The sequence below is a fragment of the Pinus tabuliformis genome, chromosome 3_1 (genome assembly GCF_031772625.1).
Source record: "Pinus tabuliformis cultivar Carrire ecotype Pingquan chromosome 3_1, CPIR1, whole genome shotgun sequence".
NCBI lineage: Eukaryota > Viridiplantae > Streptophyta > Pinopsida > Pinales > Pinaceae > Pinus > Pinus tabuliformis.
Window position 1 is genome coordinate 641,853,196 of NC_142301.1, and position 23,321 is coordinate 641,876,516.

Below are 23,321 nucleotides of genomic sequence, written 5' to 3' on the forward strand. Positions count from 1 at the left end.
TTTGCATCTCAACATACTATTGCTGTTGTCCTACTACAAAAGGATGACCAAGGATGTGAGAAGCCTATTGCTTTCTTCAGCAAAGCACTTAGAGATGCTCCACTCAAATAACAAATCATGGAGAAACAAGCCTATGCCCTTGTAAAGGTCATCAAGGATTTCAGAGTTTATATCTTGTATTCTCATGTGATAGCCTATGTTCCAAATGCTGTGGTCAAAGACATTTTGACTCAAGAAGGAATTGAGGGTAAAAAGGGCAAATGGATAGCCAACATTTTAGAGTATGACATTGAAATCAAGCCTACAAAACTCATAAAAGGACAAGGGTTAGCTAAATTAATGACTGAAACCAATTTCCAAGCCCTTGACATCAACGAACTGAATAACGAACAGGGATGGCAACTCCACAGATCAATCAAGCCTTTTTACAATCACCTTGGTATGCTGATATATGTTTTGTATTGTTAAACCTGCAAGCTCCTCCAAGGTTATCCAGGGCTAAAAAGAGGTTCTTGAAAATGAAGGCATCAAATTTTTGTATTATAGACAATGTTCTATTTTGGAAGAATCATGAAGGTATTTTGCTAAATTGCCTAATACAGGATGAAACTAACAAAATACTCAAGGAATTTCATGCAGGGAACTGCAGAGGACACTTGTATTGGAAGTCAACCGCTGATAAGATTCTAAGAGCTGGATACTATTAGCCCTCCCTATTTGCTGATGTGAAAATATTTGTAGTTTCTTGCCATAAATGCCAGATCTTTGAAGGCAAGAGAAAGTTGTTACCTTTACCCCTCAGACCCATTTTGACTGAAAGACCATTTCAACAATGGGGTTTGGACTTCATTGGGGAAATCCACCCTTCCTCCTCTGGCCAACACAAGTGGATTTTGACTGCCACAGACTACTTTACAAAATGGATAGAAGCCATCCCTTGTAGGCAAGCCAATGACTCAATCATCATCTAATTCTTAGAAACCAATATTTTGTCTAGATTTGGCTGTCCGGAGAAGATTATTACAGACAATGCTGCTGCCTTTAAATCCAAAAGAATGATCAATTTTTGTCATAAATACCACATTACCTTAGGCCACTCCACAGCCTATTACCCTCAAGGTAATGGCCTAGCTGAATCCTCCAACAAAAGCCTGATCAACATCATCAAAAAAGTCTTGGAGGAGAATAAAAAGAATTGGCATAAAAAGCTTGTTAATGCACTATGGGCAGACAGATTGACCACCAAAAGATCTATTGGAACCAGCCCATATGAATTGGTTTATGGCATGGAGGTTGTGTTCCCCTCATCCTTGGGAATCCCTGTAATCAAATTGTTGCAAGAGTTACAAGCAGAACCAAATGACATTCAAAGGAGAATTAATCAAACTATTCACTTGCAACAAACTAGGGAGGAAGTATATCAGAGAACTCAGGTACTGCAAGATAGACTCAAGAATATTTTTGACAAGAGAACAAAAGCTGAATATTTCTTCATAGGAGACAAAGTGCTGAAGTGGGATTCTAGAAGGGAAGATAAAGGAAAGCACAGCAAATTTGATTTCCTTTGGAAAGGACCTTATGTCATTCAGGCTGTACAAGGAAACAACACCTATTTTTTGAAGAGTTTGGATGGCACAGAAGCTGAGGAAGGGCCAGTCAATGGGTGAATGCTCAAGCATTATTTTGATCCTCTTTGATCAACATAACAGAACTGTATATTGTACATAAATAGTGTCTATTTTAGCAGTTCATTACAGCAATTAGATTAGGGATAAGATGCAGCAGATTTTGAGGGAAAAAGCAAGCAGTTGTGCCACCTATTGTACATATATGAACTTACTAGAAGAGATCAAGAAGGAAACTTGGGAACTACAAAGATGATGGCAAACACTCAGAGAAACCAGCAAAGATAGAGCTGTAATTCTGCACACATTAGCTCATGAGAAGTGCACTCATGCCACAAAGGTTCAGTTTATTGGTCTACAACAGAAGGAAGTCTCAGGTTACAACAAGAGTTGAAAGTAAGGCCATCTAACCTGCTGTTCTTGGCTTTTCACCTGGAAAAGCCATCGCCAAGTGGAGCCACTGTTAGGTTCCTATACCAATAGGTGTCATTTTTCATGATTGACTTTGGAAGTGCCAAATATGATCATCCTTTCCATGCTGCAAAGGTTCCATATTTTGTAAACAGATAAAGAAATTTAAAAAATGTAAAGAGGGTATGCCCTAAAAGAAAAATCAAAGGGCAAGAAGAATGAATTGGTCAACAAAAGATAAAGAAAATGAACCCCAAAGAAAGACCAGGAAAGTGGCCAGTTAAAATGCCACTACTGTCCTATTTGTGCAAAGCAAGTCCACAATGTGCAAACACTGTTTCTTAGCACACTTGATGGATGGCCCAACAGCTCAATCTGGGCCAGTCCATATTTAAATTTCCTGTTGTAGAATAGAGAATGAAGGTCTGTCCAAACAGTTCAAGCTTGGCAGATCACTAGATAGATAGAGAATTAAAGGGCCCAACTGCTTAATCTGAGCCCTTGGAGGAGATAAGGATAGATTTAGAGAGGAGGGCAGCCAAAAGAAAAGAGGAAATCAGGGTTTGCTAGTTCAAGTGCACCCAATCAAAATGAAGAAAAAATGTTAGGAATTGTAGAATGGGTAAGTAGATTGAAGTTGCAGAAACAGGTCTATCAGCAGTGTCATCTTTTTTGAATATGATCTATTTTATGGATATCTCAAATACCATGGCAAAGGTGTGATGACAGATCAGATGTTGCATGTCTAATTCCCCCTCTCTCCCCTCACAACAATCATTCACTAACATCCCTCAAAGAGATTGGGATCTGCCCAAACTCTTAACTTCACTCCATTTTCAGAAAAACTTAAGTGAAACTTCAGGTTTACTTAAAAGTTCAAAGCCACATTTCTTGTGTAAAGTTTTATTTCTCCCCACACCCCCAAGTCTAGGTGATTCAACTTCATGCACCTAGCATTTCCCCTTATATTCATATTAACATGCTAACCCTATTATATAACTCCCACTTATATTTCCCCTCCCCTATTATGTATAAAAATACATAAAAAACCCAAAAAAATATATAATATTCCTACCCTTGGCATCTATAACCATATAGCAAAAGTTTCAGGAATTATAACGTTTACCAGAAACATTATAATATCCCTCCATGTCATTACAATTTATTTAACCCCCGTTAAATAAATAAGCCACACCTAACCCACCCACATAAACCATACAAACCCTTTTAACCAAAGTTTTGACCCCTATATATTCAGAAACATATTTTAATATTAAAATATTAAAATATTAACCCTTACCGTCAACCCTTGGATCGTGCCTTCTAGATCCAACGGCTCTCGTTGATATCGGAGCTGCTCTGGTGTACGCGAGTTAGCACCCGATGGAAGTCGGTTTTCCTGCCGTACCCCGGGACGCGTGTCCCTTTTCTATTGCATCGGGTCCGCTCTGACGCAAACCGCCCCCGTACCAAAAGCGGTCTGATGGAAACCACAAACCGCCTCCTGTTCTCGCTGCCCACGTCATCTGCCATGTCAGCCGTCCATGTCAACGCCCACATCATCTGCCATGTCACCTTTCGTACCCCGCTATAGGACAAAGTTACGTCATGATGACATAAGCACCAAAAGCACCAAAAAGTCTGAAAAAGCCCAAATTTGTCAAAAAAGCATGAAAGTGATGGTTTTGTCTATTCTTCTGTTTATCATATTGCGGAGACTGTGCATGTGAATTACGTTCAGCTTGTCGTCAACACCCCAGTCTGCCACCCAGGCCTATTCACACTGCCAGCCCAACCCCCTCAACTTAGTCTGCAACTGCGCTTTGTGCCAGACTCCTGTAAAACATGTATTTACTCGACAGTCACCCATAAACCCTGTTTTTACGTGATTTCTCTGTTAAAATCACCGGGAGAGCTAAATTCGACTGATATACACTGTTGCCTGCAAACCTTTGCGCTTTAAGTCACTGTTTGACCGTGTTTTCAAGGAAAACCTGCTAATTCTGTGTCCCTTTGTAAATTCCCCATTGAACTTAAATTCGGGCTCATTTCCGCCTACAAAACCATCATAAAATGCCTGCTGAGGAAGAAGCACCCTTCCCACTGTTCTTTCAGCTTCCTAACTAAACTCTGTAGACTCTATCTCTCCTTTGAATTCTACCCAGTAAGGTCATTTTCTTATAAAAATCAAATTGCAAAATTCCTGTGAAAGACCCAGTGCCAGTACTTTGTTTCCTGTTGAGACACAGACTTAAAATACAATTATAAACACAGTGAATCATGGAGGCTCTAGTGGCCCTGAATATTGCACCCTTGAATGAACCACATAGGGAGTTGGAGTGGCTACCTCTTTCTGATAGAGATTTCCAGATTGAGGACATGGAGGGTGATAAACCTCACCTTCAGGCTTTTTGTGAATTAAGGAATAGCTACAGGAGTAAAACTGACATATTTAGAATTTGGGAGTCTAATATGCCTATATACTACCTGCCTGCAGTGAATGTCTTCCCTGACCTCATCCATCAATGTTGTGCTAATTATGAGCCTTCTCAAAGGGCAGTGATGGACCCTTCTGGCAATGTCCTCTTTTATATCACCCCTCAGTCTATAAATGAGATGCTGCATTTCGAGCCAACTTAGCCTTTGGTCCCTCTCTCCATGAAACAGTTGCTGGATCAAGCGTCCAAGTTGTCCTTTGCAGAAGTTGATTGTATTGCCAAGATGTTCATGCGACTAGATTGCTACTCCAGATACAAAATTCCCTATCACCATGCTTGGTTGGATGAGCCTGGAAGAATGCTCATAGACATGATTTCTTACATCCTGGGATTCAGAACAAGTGAAATTGTGGATGAGACTGTCTTTGCTTTGATGTCCATGTTTGCTCCAAGACAACCCTCTGCTGTCAAGTATGATTATGCCACCTTCATAGCTAACAAAATTCACGAGCAATTCATGAATTTAGACAGAGAGAGAGTGTTCAAATACAGTTCATATATATATCATTTGCTGTTGTACTATCAACCTGATAGTTTCCCAGTTTCCCTCAAAAAATTGGATGCTAAGGGGGAGCGAGGGTCTGTGATATTTTTGTCTTCAGTGTTCCATCATGTTCGTAGCTCCCCATATACATATTGTGAATTTATTGACCTTTTCATATATCCAGCCACCTGTTTGTTGTCAACGACTCCTCCTACGAGGCTCTCTGCTGAAATGCAAAAAATCCTACACCTCTCAAAGGAATACAATATTGGTGACTGGTATTTTTACCAAAACCACACAGTAATCGGGATCTATGGCTGTCAATTAGCTCCCTACAAGTGCCAAAGTATGTCCCTATGAGACTCTTTGCCCTGGAATACTACCGACAATTCAACAGTTCAGATTTGACTCATTTCTATGGTGTTAGGAAAAAAGCACAGCTCAAGATAAGGCACCAATTGGGCCCTTTTATCTTTAATAAAAGGGAAGAAGCATGGAAGGAAGATGACACTATTCTGAGAGAAAAACTTAAGCTAAAACAAAGTTTTCTTTGGTCACCATATGACCCTGAACATTTCATAAGCTTTAGAGGAGTCAAAAACAAGCTTACAGGATATGTGCACCATAGTATCCCTCAGATTGAACAATATGCTAATCAACAAGAATGGGTAGAAGGAACACTAGTTGAAGAGCTTACTGATGAGGAGAGATTAGAAAAAGAAATGAAAGAGTTTGAAAAGACACTTGACCTGGACTCTTTTGGACAGGTGCCTTTCACATTGCCTCAACACCTTGGAGCGGGCACATCATCTGCCACTACTTCACAACAGCCTGCCCAGGAGACTACTCCTCCTGCAGGGAAATCCAAGGGCAAGGAAGTGAAGCATTCAGAGCAGCAGGAGACAATGGCAGACCGGCCAGATACAGCAAAAGAACAAAGTCAAGGGCAAGCCCCTTCAACACAAGAAAAAGCACCTGAAATCCATGTGTTACAAACTCCTCTCAATGAGGAAAGAGCCAAGAAAAGGGACAGGCAGGAAGAGACACCCATAGGGGCATCCACAGAACAACAAGGGGAGAAAAGGCAAAGGTTGAACCCCTACTCTGAGGAAGAGAAAGCAGGCAACCAAAGGGGTGAGGACATAACCAAACAACAGATTCCTCCAAGTATGGAAACATCAGCTAGCTCCTTTCAGCAGGAGCAAGAGAGGCAACATGGTGTGGAGGTTACATCCACCAAGCAACAAAGCAAGCAAGGCTCTGACATCAAGAAGGCATTCACTGAAATCAAGGCCAGAAATGAGTCGATAAGGTTCCAACTCTATAACCAATTGCTAAGAATGGCTCCCACCAATCAACAAAGGCTAATGGCAGCCTATGATATCCAAGAAGGGAAAATGACCCTCAGTCACTTCAGGCCTATAGTACAGCAGCCCGAGTCAGCCGCTGATTATATCAGAACCAATCTGGAATTTCTTGCTAAATACATCCACCCAATGGACCAGATTGAGTTACACAAACAAACTGGAGAAATGGTGTACTCCACCCTGGTAGATAAAGCAATATTGGCTCACAGATTGCAAAATTCACTTCATAATACTTCTGCCCAATTGGAATTGGAGAAAGCCTCCTCATTAACCAAGGACAATAGAATCAAATCATTGGAGGAGATTATTATGGAGCTGGGACATGATACCAACGATCCCAAGGGCATACAGGCTTTAATTAAGAAGAAAGAAGAAGACATAACAGCCCTCAGAAAACAACTCAGGCTACCATCTACAATACATCCTCAAACCACGGAAGTAGCACAACAGAAAGAAGAGGAGGATGTAGTAAGTTTGCTAATGAGGATGAATGAAATACTGCTAGAAACAGAGAAAGCCTTGGAGGTAGCACTACAAGGAAAGCAGGGAGAGTTGGCCTCTCAGCCAGCTCAAACAACTCAAATTCTTAGAACTGCTCTTCCTACAACTATAGAAGCGATCCCTCCTACTGATCCAGCATCAATAGCAGGTACCTCAACTTCAGCAATAGTTACGGCAACAAATACAGCTGCAGCAGGACAAGATGCCAGCCTGAGTATGGAAGAAATGATGAAATAAAGAAAAGCTCTGGAGCTCCAAATGGCAGAATTAAAAGAAGCCAAAGAAAAACTGGCCAAGGTTGAGGTGAATTATGACAAATAAAAAATGGTTGTGGCTGAGAAGGCAAGGGAGGTAAAGGCCCTGGAAAATAAGATAAAAGCCTTGGAGAAGGACCTTACTCTTCACAAGACTCTGGCATAAATTAAAACAATTTTGTGGGCTAAAATTGGCCAGTCCATCACTGATCAATGGATTGCAATCCAGACTATTCATGACCAGGTTGAATTGATAGGATAGCTCAATTTGAGACTCAAAAGGCCAGAGCATTATTGGCAAACAAGCCCGAAGAGGCCAACAAAATGATCCATTTTTTGAATACTCATACTAGAGAACAGTTAGCAGCTCTAGATATCAGGAACATAACAGACACAATTTTGTTAGTAAAATAGGTTCTAACCATGAGGAATTTTGTGCAGACTTTGGAAAGAAAGTGCCAAGAGATGCAAGCATAAATAAATGCCTTCAGACAAACGTTTGCAGTGTTACAGAGCAAGGGGTTACCCAGTTTATTGACCAGCAGTGGAAGATTGTTAACACATGAACAGTATGCTCGCAGGGTAAATACCTATGTTACCAATCAAATCACATCATCATCAAGTAGCACAGAAGAGAGAACACCTCCCTCTGGGCAGAGTTTATATGACAAATTGGAAAATTTGTTCTATATTGAACATGAGATAAATAATCTTTTTGAAGTCTAACCAAATTACTACACATACACTGAAGCTGATGAAACATTAATTAAACTACAGAGACGCCAGCTGTCAATAGATCAATGGTGGGAGGGCATGCTGGAGGTTTTTCCAAGGTAATTTTAATGCTCTTTTTTGATCAACTGCATAGAATGAAAATTCAAATATACGGGTCACGAACCAGAAAATCAAAATGACAAAGGAGGGAATTCGCGCTAAAAAAGCGTTAATGCAAACTTAGGCACAGGTGGCAAGTGACAGCACATCAAGAACGCAAATCAGAAAAGTAGCTATCAGCCGACTAGTTGAGCCGAAAAGTCAACAATAGCGGAACACCTAAGGTGGCCAGTACAACATAGTTACTCCTTCATTCATTTCTGCGGGGTTTTTCCACAATCAATTATTGCCTTTGCCAAAGTAGATGGATGAATTTATTACTTGATATTTTTCCTACGGGATATTTTGTAAACTCTCTTATAAATACTTCCCCAAGATATGTATTATTGTTGGCTGGTGAATATCATTCTAGACCTGCGCTGTATGTTTTGAGAACTCTTTTGAAATAAAGATTGTTGGAATGCTTTGCTGGTGAATTTGCTGGTTGTGGAATCAATGGCAGAAGGATATATTGCAGAATTCTCGGGTTAATACATGGATCAATAAGTCTTATTTACTCTTGTGTTACTGTATCTGTGTTTTATTTACCATCTAAATATCATGCTCTAAGTTACAGGAAAGAAGGATAACACAGAATTTACTTTGCTGTACTCTGTGTTCAATTCCTCTAATTTCTTATGTTTTCTACAGGACTAGCATAGGCAAGAATTCTTGACTGCTCTTGTCTCCCTCGTTGCTTCACTCTAAATGTCATCAAGGAATTCTTAATTGCTCCCTGATAATGTTTATGTAATTTCCCTCTTTTAGCATAATGAAAGATTCTTAATTGCCTTTCATTCCCTGACTTCATTTCATCTTATTCTAGCTTGAAAATTGTTCTGTGTTTAATTACCTTGCTCTGTAGTTCTCCTGTTGCCAAAGAAACCATACCCAGAGGTTTATTTCCATTAGACTCCATCTACCCAATGGTCTGAACTTCTCTCACATTATAGCCCCACTCTACTGAATGTCATCTTCCAAACACCAAACAAAACTTGTGCTTCATAACTAGCCTAACATATAACAAAACAAATCTAAATCATAAAGAGAGAGCCCTCTCTGGTTGCAGATTGGCTAGAATCTGCATCTAAAAGACTGGTTAGTGGTTACCTCGGCCATATTCCCTTCCGGAGGCAGGGAACAACCTGAGTGATAACAGAAAGCATATCTAAAATCTACCTAGACACCTCCTCGACAATGATGCCAAAAGGATGGTGACCTCTGGTATTCCAAGAGTGCTGCAACTTCTAGAGGCTCTTCAACTTTACTTATCAACCTGGGGTTTTGTATGAACTTTAGGTGAAAATTCTATATATGCAGTAGATGCATTCCACTCATGCCACCCTCAACTAAGTCACTTGATCATTAGGGTTCTAAGACCATCCCTCTACTCTAATAAAGGAGATTAGCTACTGAAAGAAGAATGTAAAAGCTAATTCTAGTGCATAGAAGGTAAAATGATTTTCAACTCAAATTTGTAAATGCTGTCAACTTGTAAATTCTATGAAAGAACACAGGGATTATGCTAACTGCAGAAATGAAACTACTCTAATTTGCAATAAATAATCTAGCTATCAGTTTTTCTTGAAAACAATATATTATCCTACCAATTCACAGTTCAAGAATGCATGAATTATCTAACTAATTCAGACTTGCAAATTAAGTAAAGTTCTAATTGCTAAATTCAGAATGAAAGAACTAATGCTATTTGATCTTGTAGGAAATGAAAAGGAATGAAGGGAATGGCATAGGTGGCACTTATAGTCATGGATTCCAAGCTGAGGGGTCAACCTAATCCTAAATTAATCTATGTTATCATTGCAAGTCAAAATAGGGTCAAAACGAGCTATTATAGGTGTGCTACAAGATTCCTGTAACTACTACAGGAAGTCTTGAAATGCTACAAGAAGTTGTCTGAGAGGGTTTGGATGGTAATAATGTTGGGTTGAAGCGATGGAAAGTTGGATGAAGGCTATGGGGGATGTATGGAAGGTGATCAACACCTCTAGCCAAGCCCAAAACTTTAAGAAGGCATTATTTCAGCTAAGATGGTTGCTCACGGTGACCAAAAAATAGAGATTAAGAACATGGGTTGGCATGCATCAAAAGAGGATGGAGATGTCCTAGATGGAGTTGGTGAAAGGATTCATTGCCTGTAGATCCAATAACCCTGCAAACACACATGCACCTATTTCTCTTTTCATTTGCAAAATATTACAAGTAAATGTGGAAATGATGAATTGAATTTGGAAAACTATCTAACTAATGCTAAGAAATTTATCTATGCAATGCAATACCTTTTAAGCTACAAAAATAATTTGTGAAGCAAGACACCAAAGTAAACCTTTCTAAGAAATCATAAACAAAATATCTACTAAAGCTAAGAACTTGATCTATGCAATGAATAGGAAATCACACTTTGTTTTTGGGTTGTGATAGTGGGGTCCCCTAATCATGATCCCAGGAGGGAGATGAGATAGGGGCCATAGTCACAAACCTTTTAATAAATTTTACTCTACTAAACTGCAGCAACTAATTAACCTTTTAAGATAATAGAAATATGAATAAGCAACAACTGATCAACCTTCTAAAGCTAACAAAAACATGAATACACTTCTACTAAGCTACAACAACTAATCAAAATTCTAAGCTAGAATAAATATAGATACATGAGAGAGACCTTTGCTGCTAGGGTTTTTCCCTAACCCAAGAGCTTCAACACTCTGAATTAACTCAGTGCTGGATCAAAATAGAACTTCTCATTATCATTCCAGAAATGTCAAATACATCATTGAAATAACAGTCACAAGTTCTTCAGCTCAATGGCCTCTTAGATATAATAAAAATTCAAATCCTAATGAGTTCCTTAGCATGTATTTATATAAAGGGGAGTTACCACATCTCCTTAGAAAATAGGGATATTTGTCTCCCTAAATCAAGAATAGGTTGAGATAGATCTTCCTTGAATTGCACTGGATCAGATGCCAATGAACTTGGCCTGCTTGTCTACTAATGACACCGAGTTGATGGGAGATAGAGTGGGGATCTTTGATTGATTGGATGATTTAAGGAGGTGAACAACCTCCTAGAATACCTCTTGATATCTACTTCAATTTACTGCACTCAAATTAACTCAAAATTGCTCCAATTCATGCATTTAACACACATTAGGCCACATGACGTAACAACACATCTTTTACTACTCACAGTAAGCATAATATAATTTTTTGTTTTAGATAAATGTGACAAAAATATAATTTAATAAGTCGGTGGATTGCACTGTGACCCATATAATATACCTATTGATGATCCTCATCAATTATGTGAGAAGTTGTTGATGTGGCATGTTGACAATGTGATATGTGATATGCATATAAGGCCCTTTCAAATGGCTAAGGGGTTCATTTTGGATGACATGTGGCACCTTCTAAGGAGGCTACATGTTAGGATGGTGTCACCATGATGTTAGTATGATGCCAACAAGGCATGACCCTTGTGGTTGGGAATCGAATAATAGAGTATGTGATGACAAATTTGGCATCAAAAAATGGATAAGTTTATGTCATGCATTTTGTCTAGCACTAAGGCTCATTGTAATGCTTTAGGGAAATGGGGGAAGACCGAAAAGGTGCACTAAATGGAGAAAATTTTGTTAGTAATTGCATGACTATTGAAAATTTTGGACACCCCCCCAACTTTTTAACTGTCGGGAAGGCAGGGTGGTTCCATAATTTATATGAGCTGCTAATGTAAATAAGTAGCCATGTGGAGGAGATCGGTTAAAGAGGGATATTTTTGTTTTCTACCCGCATAAGAGACAAATAATAGACCCCTCCTCCTCTTAAAATGTTAGAAGGTTGGGATCCTACACTTAATTAGGGTCACTGATGTGTTCAACGATGTTCAATCTATGTCACACTAATGGGAAAGTAACGAGAGGCTTCACCTTGGATTTCTTATAAATTTCATATAACGTAAAATAATGAAATAACATGCTAATGGTTATAATTTTTGGGCCCATGGGCTAGGTGATGTGTTTGGTGTCACGTTCACTTAGTCATAGCCATGTTGGCACCTAGTGTGACATGAAACCACCTAGGTGTGGTGGGGTCACCACATGGATGCTAAACGAGTGCCCTGTGGCAGGTCCTTGACCAAGTGGTAGGGATTAAATGAGTAAAATTTAAATGCACATAAATTTTGATTCGGGAATTGAATCGAGATAAAATTTATATCGTAGGAAATCCCTTGACAAACTAAGTGCAATAGTATTGTCTGAAGATAATCCCACTAACTTTGGTGAAGGAGAAAATTTGTAACCACATCTTTATGATGAGACCATGGAGTTTGGTTTAGTTAAAGATAACACATCCCATTTAGATTGGGAAGTCCAAGGCTGTGGGAGAGAGAATTACAGTTGATATGCCACGATTATTGATAAAACAATCAATTTTGGCAATCTTTTGAAAGTCATCTATAGACATGAATATTATAATGTACCTAGGGAGGATAATATGAGGTACTTGGGGAGGTTCCCAAGCAAATATTGAATGTAATGTAGTTGTTATCATAGAAAAATACATCTTGGTAGTTGGTGGGTGATAAATAGGCCCAATAGTTAGTTAGGGAAAATAATATTAATAATGAACAATAGTTAGTATAGGATCCTAGATATACTCATGAGAAAGTATTAATACACAAGACTATCATTGTGTTGATACTTTAGGTGTTGGGTGGATTTTATTTTATGAATTATATCTTATCGGTTGATTCGTTCCATAGAGTATCTAATGGTGTTATCCTACCTTAAAAATTCGTTTTACATTCTTGTGTCTATTATTTATGGAATATGTTTGAAATTTGTAATTTTTAATGGTTTATTTCTAAATCTAAGTGCAATATTCTCTTCTATATCTATTAAGGTTTACACAAGTATTGAAGCTCTTCCTTAGGTATAAAGTGGATATTTTTTTGACATATTTTTCAAGGAAAAAAAGAAGATGACACGATTAAGATCGATTTTTGAAACTTTCCATGCAAAATATGAAGAATCTAGCCATAGATTGAAGTTTCTCTAAAGAAAAAACCTAGTTTCTTAAAAACCAATCCAAATTAGAGTCTAGAAAGTGGAGTTATCACTAATTTAAAATTATTTGTCTTAGTGTTTTTCTAGTCATATCGATTCAATTTGTAGATCATATATCTTTTGATAGAGTGCTATGATTTGAATTAAAATAGTGCCACTAGATGTAGAGTAGATATGGAATTTCATAATTGTGGCCGTAATAATAATCATAGAAGTTTGACAGAAGTTATGACCATTTGTATTATTGACCTCAAACCTTAGTTGCACAAAGAAACTCAATTCCAAAGTAATCCATTTATTGAAAACTAGGTTTTCATTGGGAGGATGCATTTTACAAGAAAATATGATGGTTTTTGAAGAATACATAAAATATATGTGATTCTAATGGGAAATTCTTTAGAAAATTTGGCTCCTAATTTATTTAAGAGATTATGTTTCCATATTGTGGAAGTTTCTTAACCATGAGAAAATGATAAAATTTTTAAATAAAGTAAGAAAAAGTATTTTTAGACAGGAACCCTCATGTTGTAAAGAAGGATAAAGATAACTTCAAGGTTTTTCTTTCATGCACAAAATCTATATTATGGGTTAATGGATATATTAAATAGGAAAATGTTATTATTTCTATAAAACATAGTAAAAAGTGGAATTTCATTAATGTTAACTTGGCTAAAATATTGCAAGATACCCCAAACAATATTCAAAGCACATAGGTTGAGGGTGAGAAAGTTCAAATTTTAAACATTTTGAAGATTCCCGTGGATAAATGTTGATTGCATTGTTGCATATATGGATAATGTGTATGTTTTTTGAGATATAATTGGATGAACTCAATTGGTATATTTAATACTAATGTTCAAATGTTTTTTTTAAAGCTTTGATACAAGGAAATCAAAGTTACATTGTAAGATATTTATCTTACTAAAAGAAAGGGCCCAAAGGGGCCCATAAAGAAGTCCTTTCATGGGAACTAATTGTAGTACCTAATGGCACATCAAATGAAGAGTCCAATCTAGAAACAATATAAGATCCTAGATCAACATTTTAATAAATCATTAAGAAGTACATAAATGGAAAGTAGAATTAAGGTCCTAAATGAATCAAAGGGACCACATGTTGAAGAATTGAAGAAAGAAGAATTAATATCCATGGTTGTGCTATATCACCACCCACATCACCTAGAGGAACAATAATTATCAAGGAAAAAGTGTGTGTATAAGTGAACTTACTATGGATCTTCATGGAACCATAAAAGTACCTAATATTAAGGCTCATAGAGGACTAAAGGAAATGCATGGAGATATCATAGTAGAAGAATGAAGATAGAAACCCATGGGGAAACTAACCCAAATTGCAACTAGAATCAAAATTAAGGAGAAAATACCATAGTTGGACCCCATGTCCACATTTCACTAGGATTGATGAATGTTCAAGCATGGTACCAATCAGATACATTACTTAGAGTCATATTATATGGGTTATTCCCATGTTTTAGGGAATATGTGAAGGGAGATGGAATGTGATGTACTCAGGGAGGTACCCAAGGGTATAATGAATGTAATGTGACCATAATCATGGAATCATGCCACTTGATATTTTGGGGGAAATAATGAGGTGAATAATAAGTAGGCCCACTATATAGTTAGAGGAAATAATATAATAATAAATAACATTTAGAATAGGCCATACAATTACTCATGAGAAAGTATACATGCACATGTGTATCATTGTATTGAGATGTTGGACATTGGATGTATTGTTTTGTAGCAAGCCTAGCTTGTGGAATGATTCCCTTCATAAGGAGTATTTGATGATGTTACCTTACTTTAAGGATTTTTTTACGTTCATGTACCTATCATTGTGTGGAATATATTCGATATTTCTTAAGTTTAAATGTCTATTTCTAAATCTAAAGAATATATTATATCTTAAATATATCAAGGTTTAATACAATGATAGTGGGGTTTTATGCTATCATTAATAGAGATTTCATAGTCAAATTAGTGAAGGATAAGCCTCATCAAAATTTCTTATTTTATTTGAAATTCGATATTCATAAAAAATAGATTTATATTTCATAGTGAGTGTTGTCACTCACTGCTAAATGTGTTTTCAGCTGTGAAAAGGGTGAAAAAGAGCAGTGAATTTTTAATCCATCTCCTAAGCCATAGAAGCTCTCAAAGATAAATCAGACCCTCTCCATTGCATAGTGCTTGGAACAAGCTTTCAAACAGTATATGGAAGTCCAAAAATGGACTTTTGGATCAGAAGTTAGAACATATTGAAGATTCCTTTTGAAAGCCAAAAAAGAAAGAGAAAAAGACCAATGGTAAGGCTCATCACAAATCGCAATCGAAGTTTTTCAAAGAAGCAAGAAAGGGAGGACAGAGAAAACTTGCAATTAACAATCGCCAATATCGACGATCACCAATATCATAGCTTCAGGGTGATTAGCGATTGGAGGTCCAGGAGCATGTCACAGATTGCATATGGGAGGTCCCAACAGTCAAGAGATGTCAGCGATCACAACAACGTATCAAAAATCAGTGAATCAACACGTCGGTAGGGTGACAACACTAAAATATTTCGATATTGCGAGTTGTGATATGATAGTGTAAATCACCAGGGAAGGCCGAAAATCATTTAACAAAGCAATTCAATGAAAAACCAAGGGCAAGCGGGCCCTTTCTCTCTCCTCTAGTGGAGCCATGTGGCAGAGCACTATTGGATCTGATAGAGACTTGGGGAAGCTGACATCATCATGACATGTCAGTACAGAGGACACATGGCATGCAGATTCAATGTTCTAAGGGGTCATAAGGGGCCAAAATGGGGTGACACATGTCACCACTCACAAGGTGACACATGGCAGAAGATGACATCACATCGAAGATCGAAAATCGACATTTTCAGGTTGAGGCACATTATTACATTAAAGCTGAATCCCTGATTGTGATCCTATGATAAAGGGGTTCTGATGCAGGGGTTAGCTACGGTCACATAAGAAGCTGAAAATCTAATGGCTTAGCGTAAAGGTAATTGGTGATCGAAAGTTTTAGGAGGATGCACCAAAGGACATTGATAAGAAATCGCCGATTTTTTGACCTCCAATATTGGGCCAAGCACTAGGTCACATCCCCCTGGTCACATGAGAAGAAAGGCAGAAAGGGGATAAACCAAAGAGGGACAAAGAAAATTGGGACTCACCATTTTATAACACCTCTTAGCGTGAAAGTCCTGATATGACAATGCTTGATAATATGGTACAAGGCTTTGAAGGCGGATGGGTTGGTAGCTAAAGCATTTAATGAAGTATGGTGTAGCGAAAAATCAGTATGGGGGGACTCAAGAAGATTGATGGCTCAGTATGGAGCTCCAATTGGTCATAAATGTAAAGGACTACCCTGAAAAAATCTTCTTCTACTCTGTAATAGCCAACCACAGTCGATCGATATTAGTTGCAGAGAGTGGGGAGCTTGGGCAATTAAGGCTAAAGTGACAGGAACCGGTCGAGCAGTAGGAAAGGTACATCACAATAGATATGTGGCTTGATTAGAGGCCTTCATAGGAATCACAAGATGATAACTTCCTCCATCATCTTTCCATTTTCTTTTTCTTTTCATTATTTTGTAATTTCTGTTTGTTTTCAAGAAAGGAATCAAATCCTTGGAAATCATTTTGGGTAGTGTTAGGTTCCTATACCAATAGGAGTCATAATTTTGAATGACTAAGGTTAAGCCTTGTAATATTGTACATACCTTTTCTTTCTAAAAATGTTTTCCATATTAAAAAATAAAAAATGTAAAGAGGGTATGTCCTAAAAGAAATATCAAAGGACAAAAACAATAAGAGAAGGTCAAAAAAGTGAAAATATATGAATCCCAAAAACAAAAAGAGACCATGAAAGTGTGCAAGTCTAACTACCACTACTATTTACTTTTATGCATAATGTTATTCATGCCACAATCCATGGTAATACAACTATTTAATCTTGGTTATTTCATGCTTTGAATTTTATGTTTATAGTTAGAGAATAAAATCTGACCACACAGTTTAATATTGACAGATCATTAGATAGGTAGAGAAAATAAAAAGAGATCATCAGCTTAATCTGAGCCCTTGGAAGACATAAGGTTATAAGTAGATAATTTTTTTTATAAAAGAAAAGGTAGGATAAGGGTTTTCTAGCCTAAATGCACCCAAATAAGTGAATAAAAAGTGTTAGGGTAAGTAAATGGGTAAGTAGAAGAAAGGTTGCTAAAGTATAAAGTTGATTGGATCAAAACACATGCATCATGCTTAGACACATATTTCTATAGGTATGATCAATTATGGAAGAAAAAACAAAGGTTTGCAAGTTAATATGATTAACTCCCCTCATTCATTTTTCCCCTTACTAATTTCCAATCGACAAGTATGTTCTAGTACTTTAAATCCTTCAAGTCAAAGAGGCTTAGAGCATTTCTCTGACTTTTGGTGGGACCAGACCCTCGGCTTAATGACTTATGGACATCAAGTATTAGAATACCCTTCATAAAAGTCATCCCCCTTCACTACCCTAATAAAACCCCTTTTCCTAAGGTTAAACTTCATTTTCATAGGAAAAGTAAAGCAACTCCATGTTAAATTCTATTTCATTAAAAAAACCCACAAAAGTGTTTTATCCTAAGTATGAAATGTATGTGAATAAAATGCGTAAATTTTACATTTGTGCTAAGGGTATGCTCACTCTGCTCATTTCATATTAATTTTTAACTTTATTATATAAATCCCCAATATACCTTTTCCCGTATATTAAATAGATCCCCTAAATAAATATCCCAACCCTTAGTTTTAATACAAAATATACCATTTACCCCATATCCTGATGAATAGATAAATCACATCCTTAAACCCTACCCGATTGATTAAACCCATGATTAAGTCTTAATTTATACCAAACTACCGAAGTTTAAAGCACTAGCCCCCCTCAAAGCCCATGCTCTTATCACCCGTGCACATCCCTCGCCCAACTACCATTCGATTACCATCCCCCTCATCCGACGGTCCACAGTCATATCGGCTGCACCTGATAGCCGACCTTTACCTACACGATAAGGTGGTTTTCCCCACCCCCCGACTGCTACATGCCGAGTGCTAAAGTAGATCAGGTGGCCCCTTCGAAATACCACTTCCTTTAGAAAAGAGGTGCGATGGCCTGGGAAACCGCCTCCTCGCTCAACCCGATAAACCACCTACTATTCATTCATAAAATTTCCCACCAAAAAGTGACTGTTGCTTGATAAAAAGGCTGAGAATCCCTTTTTTGTATTTTTTCACTCGAGCTCTTTGAAAACCTCTGCAAACTAGTGCGACACCTACAAAACTGAAAACTACCAATTAACCCCATTTCAGTCCTCAAAGAAGCTGCGGAGACCACCTTCAAAGCTCTCAGAGCCCTTTCAACCTTCCACCATCGTCTAGAACACCAGTTTGAAGTCAATTCACCTAAACTCCAGGTATTTGTGAACGAATTACCAGACGCCCTTTCAAAATTTGAAAACGTTCACTCTTAAAGTGCTTTAATTAAGTAAAATTAATTGAAAAATACTTTCAAGTTAACACCACATACCCAAGCCCTTCTCAAAATTTCCTTCCAACCCTCTGATACAACCCTACATTGCCAAATTCAAATCCACAAGAACTGAATTATGGCTGCCCCTGTTGCCATGGATGTCAGACCTATCACTACTCCCCATTTGGACCTAGACCACCTCCCCCTGGTAGACAGGGATTTTCAAATAAAAAATACCAGTGCGTATGAGGACTTGCTCAAACTTCATTCTTTGAGTAAAGACAAATACCTAAACCATTCAGATGACATTAGCCTTTTGGACCCCAATTTTCCGAAATACCATTTTCGCCAAGTGCATTTTTTCCTAAAATTGTCCATATGTACCATGCCTGTTACATTCCCAGCCAAAGAGCTATAATGTCCCCTGACCAGAAAGTCCTATTTACCATCATAGTTGAATCAATCAATGAGATGTTACAATTCCAACCAGGTCCAAACCTAACCCCATTCTCAATTGGAGATTTGCTAGACCAATACACCAAGTTGAGTCCATCAAAACTAGCCCAATTGTTCCAAACTTTCATCGTAGAAGAGCAACACATTCCCAAAGATGCCCCTCCATATGTGTCTGACATTTTCTCTAAAATGGGAAAGAATATTATGACTATGATATCATGTGATGAATTCATTGATTAGCTCATCCTAGCTTTCATGTCCGTTTTCAGCCAAGGAAAGCCTCTTGCTACTATATACAATTATACTCAGTTCATAGCTAAGAGGATGCATGAACAACTTAATAGAATGGACAATGAGAGAGTATTCAAATACTCATCTGTATTGTACCACATGTTTCTATATTACCAATCAGACAAATTTCCCTTTACCCTCCAGAAGCTTGATACTAGAGGCCAACCTAGGTCTGTCATATTTTGGACTCCATTATTCCACAAGTATTCATCACCATACACTTATACAAAATTCATTGATTCATTTGTCCATCTAGTCATGACCATGTTGACAGGAAGTACTCCACCCAGAATAAGCCAAGATATCAAAAGGGTCCTCCAGTTGTCCAAGCAAATTAAAGTGGGAGATTGGTACCTTTACCAAAAACACACAAAAATAAGAATCTATGGGTGCCAACATCCCCCATACAAAATTCCCAAATACCTCCCCATGAGGTTATTTTCTCTAGAATATTATAGGAAGATAATGAATTTTGATGAAGTCAATTTTGTCTCAGCCAAGAAAAGAACACAGTTCAGAGTCAAAAACTAGTTAGGCCCTTTCATTTGCAATTCTAGAGAAGTAGGGTAGGAGGCAGATCTAATTCTGCAATAGAAAAAGTTCCAAAAGACTTTTATGTGGAGATATGACCCTCAAGGGTTTATGACCAGACTTAAACAAAAGGTCAAATTGGGGCCTTACATTCATCACCGCATACCAGAGATAGAAAGATATGCCAATCAATCTGAATGGTTGGAAAACACTCTTGTAGATAGGGATTGTACAAAGGTAGATGTTGAAAATACCTTGATTGATTTAGAGAGACAGCTTGATGAAAGGTCATTCCTTTAGGTACAACAACAAGAAGCAACCATGAGTACCCCTATTATTTTACAGACCCCTTAGAATGACACATCCAATGTGCAAAATGAAAGTGACCAGAGCAAAAGACCAAGCCTCAATCCTGGTTTAGAACATGAAGACACAGAAGGCTTAGCAGAGGTAACTAATACTAATTTTGACATGAGTAGGCACACAACTCCATTTGGAGAAACTTAAGAGCCATCCACATCATAGACTCAAATGTTGGAAAGGCAACTTAGTGTAGAAGTCTTCTCATTCAATAGGCCTGCTGATAAAGACAAAGACATTAAAGACAGGTATAAGGAAATCAAAATGAGAAATGAGAAATTAAAGGAACAATCTTATGCACAGTATTTAAAGCTCACACCTACAAATCAAACTAGGTTGATGTCAGCTTTTGACATCAAGGAGGGAAAGATTCAAATGGCCTTCATAAAACCAATTGTAAAACAACCAAGGACATCAACAGATTATAAAAATATTGATTTTGAGGTATTAGAAAGGGATATTCATCCCATTGAAAAAATTGAATTCCACAAACAGGTTGGAGAAATGATTTACTCCACCCTTATAGGTAAATCCATAGCTACCCATCAGTTGCGAAACTCATTGAACAATATCTCAACTCAGTATCAGTTGGAGAAGGCCTCCTCACAAGCCAAGGATACTAGAATTAAGTCTTTAGAAGACTTATTGATTAAATTGGGACATGATCCCAAAAATATCAAAGCCAGTGAGCAACTAATTAAGAAAAAGAATGATGACATTGCAGCACACAAAAAGCAACTGAAAATACCTCAACTGCAGCATCCCCAGACACAGGAAGTCTTGGAAAACCAGACCAGACATGAAGAGTTGATGGACTTAGTCCTCAAACTCAATGATCAGCTAAGGGAGATAGAGAAGAAATTGGACACTTTAATTCAATTGAAGCAAAGTAATATTGCCACTACATCTGTAAATGTCATCCCAATAGTCTCAACAGCTGTTCCTTCCACATTGGTAGCCTCATTGGCTCCCACAGCTCCTATGGCCACAACACAACTAGTTTCAATAGAGTCTACATCAATGACAAGTACATCAGGGGATGACGTAGCCAAGTTGGTTCAATCTATGGAAGAGATGTCCATATAGGCAATAGAGATGAATAAGTGGAAAGAGAAGATGACAAGCTTGGAAATTGATTACAAGCTTGCAAAAATCATGCCCAAGGAAGAAGTGCAGAAAGCTACCAGAATGAGTGAAAGATTAAAGGCCATGGAGAAAGTCCTAACACCTAAAGAACCCCTTGGGAAAGCTACGGAACTATTGTGGGCCAATATCATTGACTTTGTCAATGATATTTGGCCATCTATTCAGGTGATTTTTGAACAGATATATTTAATAAAGATGGCTACAAAAGCCATTCAAAAGGTAAAAGAAGAATTAGGAGAGATGCCCAAGGATGCCACCAGAATCATCCAATTCCTTAACAGTAAAAACAAGTATGAGCTTCAAGAATTAGATATAGAGGACAACACATAAACAATTTTGGAGGTAAGAAAGGTCCTCTCCAAGAGAAACTTAATGCTGAACTTGGAGGACAAGTGCTAGAATATGCAAGTAGCCGTTGACAGATTTATGGCTAAGTTTCAAATTTTGAGAGAAAAAGGGTTACCTAGTCCCTTAGTAATAAATGACAAGCTCATGACACAAAAAGATTACAATAAAAAAATCAGAGAGCTGGAAAAAGAACAGGTTAGTACATCATCAGTTAAGGCATTGCCAACAAGCAAAGTACTTTAGACATTTGAAAACTTGTTTTACCTCCAACATGAGGTAAAACACTTATTTTTCAATAAGCCTACTTTTTCCAAGTACACTGAGGCAGATGAAATATACAAAAGGATGCTAAAGATACAATTACCTAATATTGAGACATGGGAGAAATTGACTGATTTACTGTGAGAAATATGTAATAAAAAGGTTATTGTAAATTAAAAGTAAAACAACCAGGCGAAAAGATGAAGATAGGTCAGCAGAGTCAAAGTGTATCAGTGTCAAAGTGTATTAGATGAAAGACAAAAGTAAATGAAGATTCCAGCATGAAATATCAAACAACAAGGCAACACAAAGGGCTAAAATGAAACCATAAAGGCCAATAGTACCAAAATAAATGGGACAACATGAAGCAGTTCAATAGCTATCTCTATCTTCTTGCAAGAAGATATTTTTATTTCCTAGATTAAATCTCAAGTTAGTTTGAGATATTTTGTAATAGTTTTTTGTATAAATAATTCACAATTCGAAGTATGTAGGTGTGGATTCTTAGACATTTCTATAGAATTTTGATAAAAAAGGCTATAAATCTATTGTATCATTGACTGAGCCAGCAAGCTGGATTGATGAATAAAGACAAGATATTTCATAGGATTCATGTGTTGAGCGAAGTGCAGACAAGTATTTTCATATGTTATCGTTATATTTCTTAAATTTTTTCCACAATATTTAATGTATTTCTGAATCTGAATGCTATAACTAGAAAAATATCTCAGAATTTGTTTAATTACACTCTGTTTTAACAGTTATGCATATAAATGTTTTCAATTGATATCTAAGTTAAGGAATTCTTAATTTCTCCTTAGTTTAGGTTGTTTCTTGCTAATCCAGATCAAAGGATTCTTAATTTCCCTTTGCTTTCGATTACCCTCTATTCCTCATTCATATCTCGGTTTGAGAACCCTTAATTTCTCTCTCACCCTGATTAAAACCATTTCACCCCCCTATTCCAAAGACCTGCACTTTACTCTGCTAGCTTGCCCTTTGAACATTCCCTTTAGTGAGTTGATCCAGTTCTGCTGCCCTTCTATTGACTCCATATCCCAATGGTCTAAAGACATCATTCTATCCATCTGTTTCAAGGATCCCACCATCCAATCTTGAATACAAATCAAAAACCCCTAGAACATTCATAACTAGCCTGAAATCCAAGCAAACAAAGCTAAATCATATAGAGAGAGCCCTCTCTGAGCCTAGGTTGGCTAGAGCCTATGCTCCAAAGTTGGTTTGTGGTTACCTTAGTCATTTTATTTCTTCTAA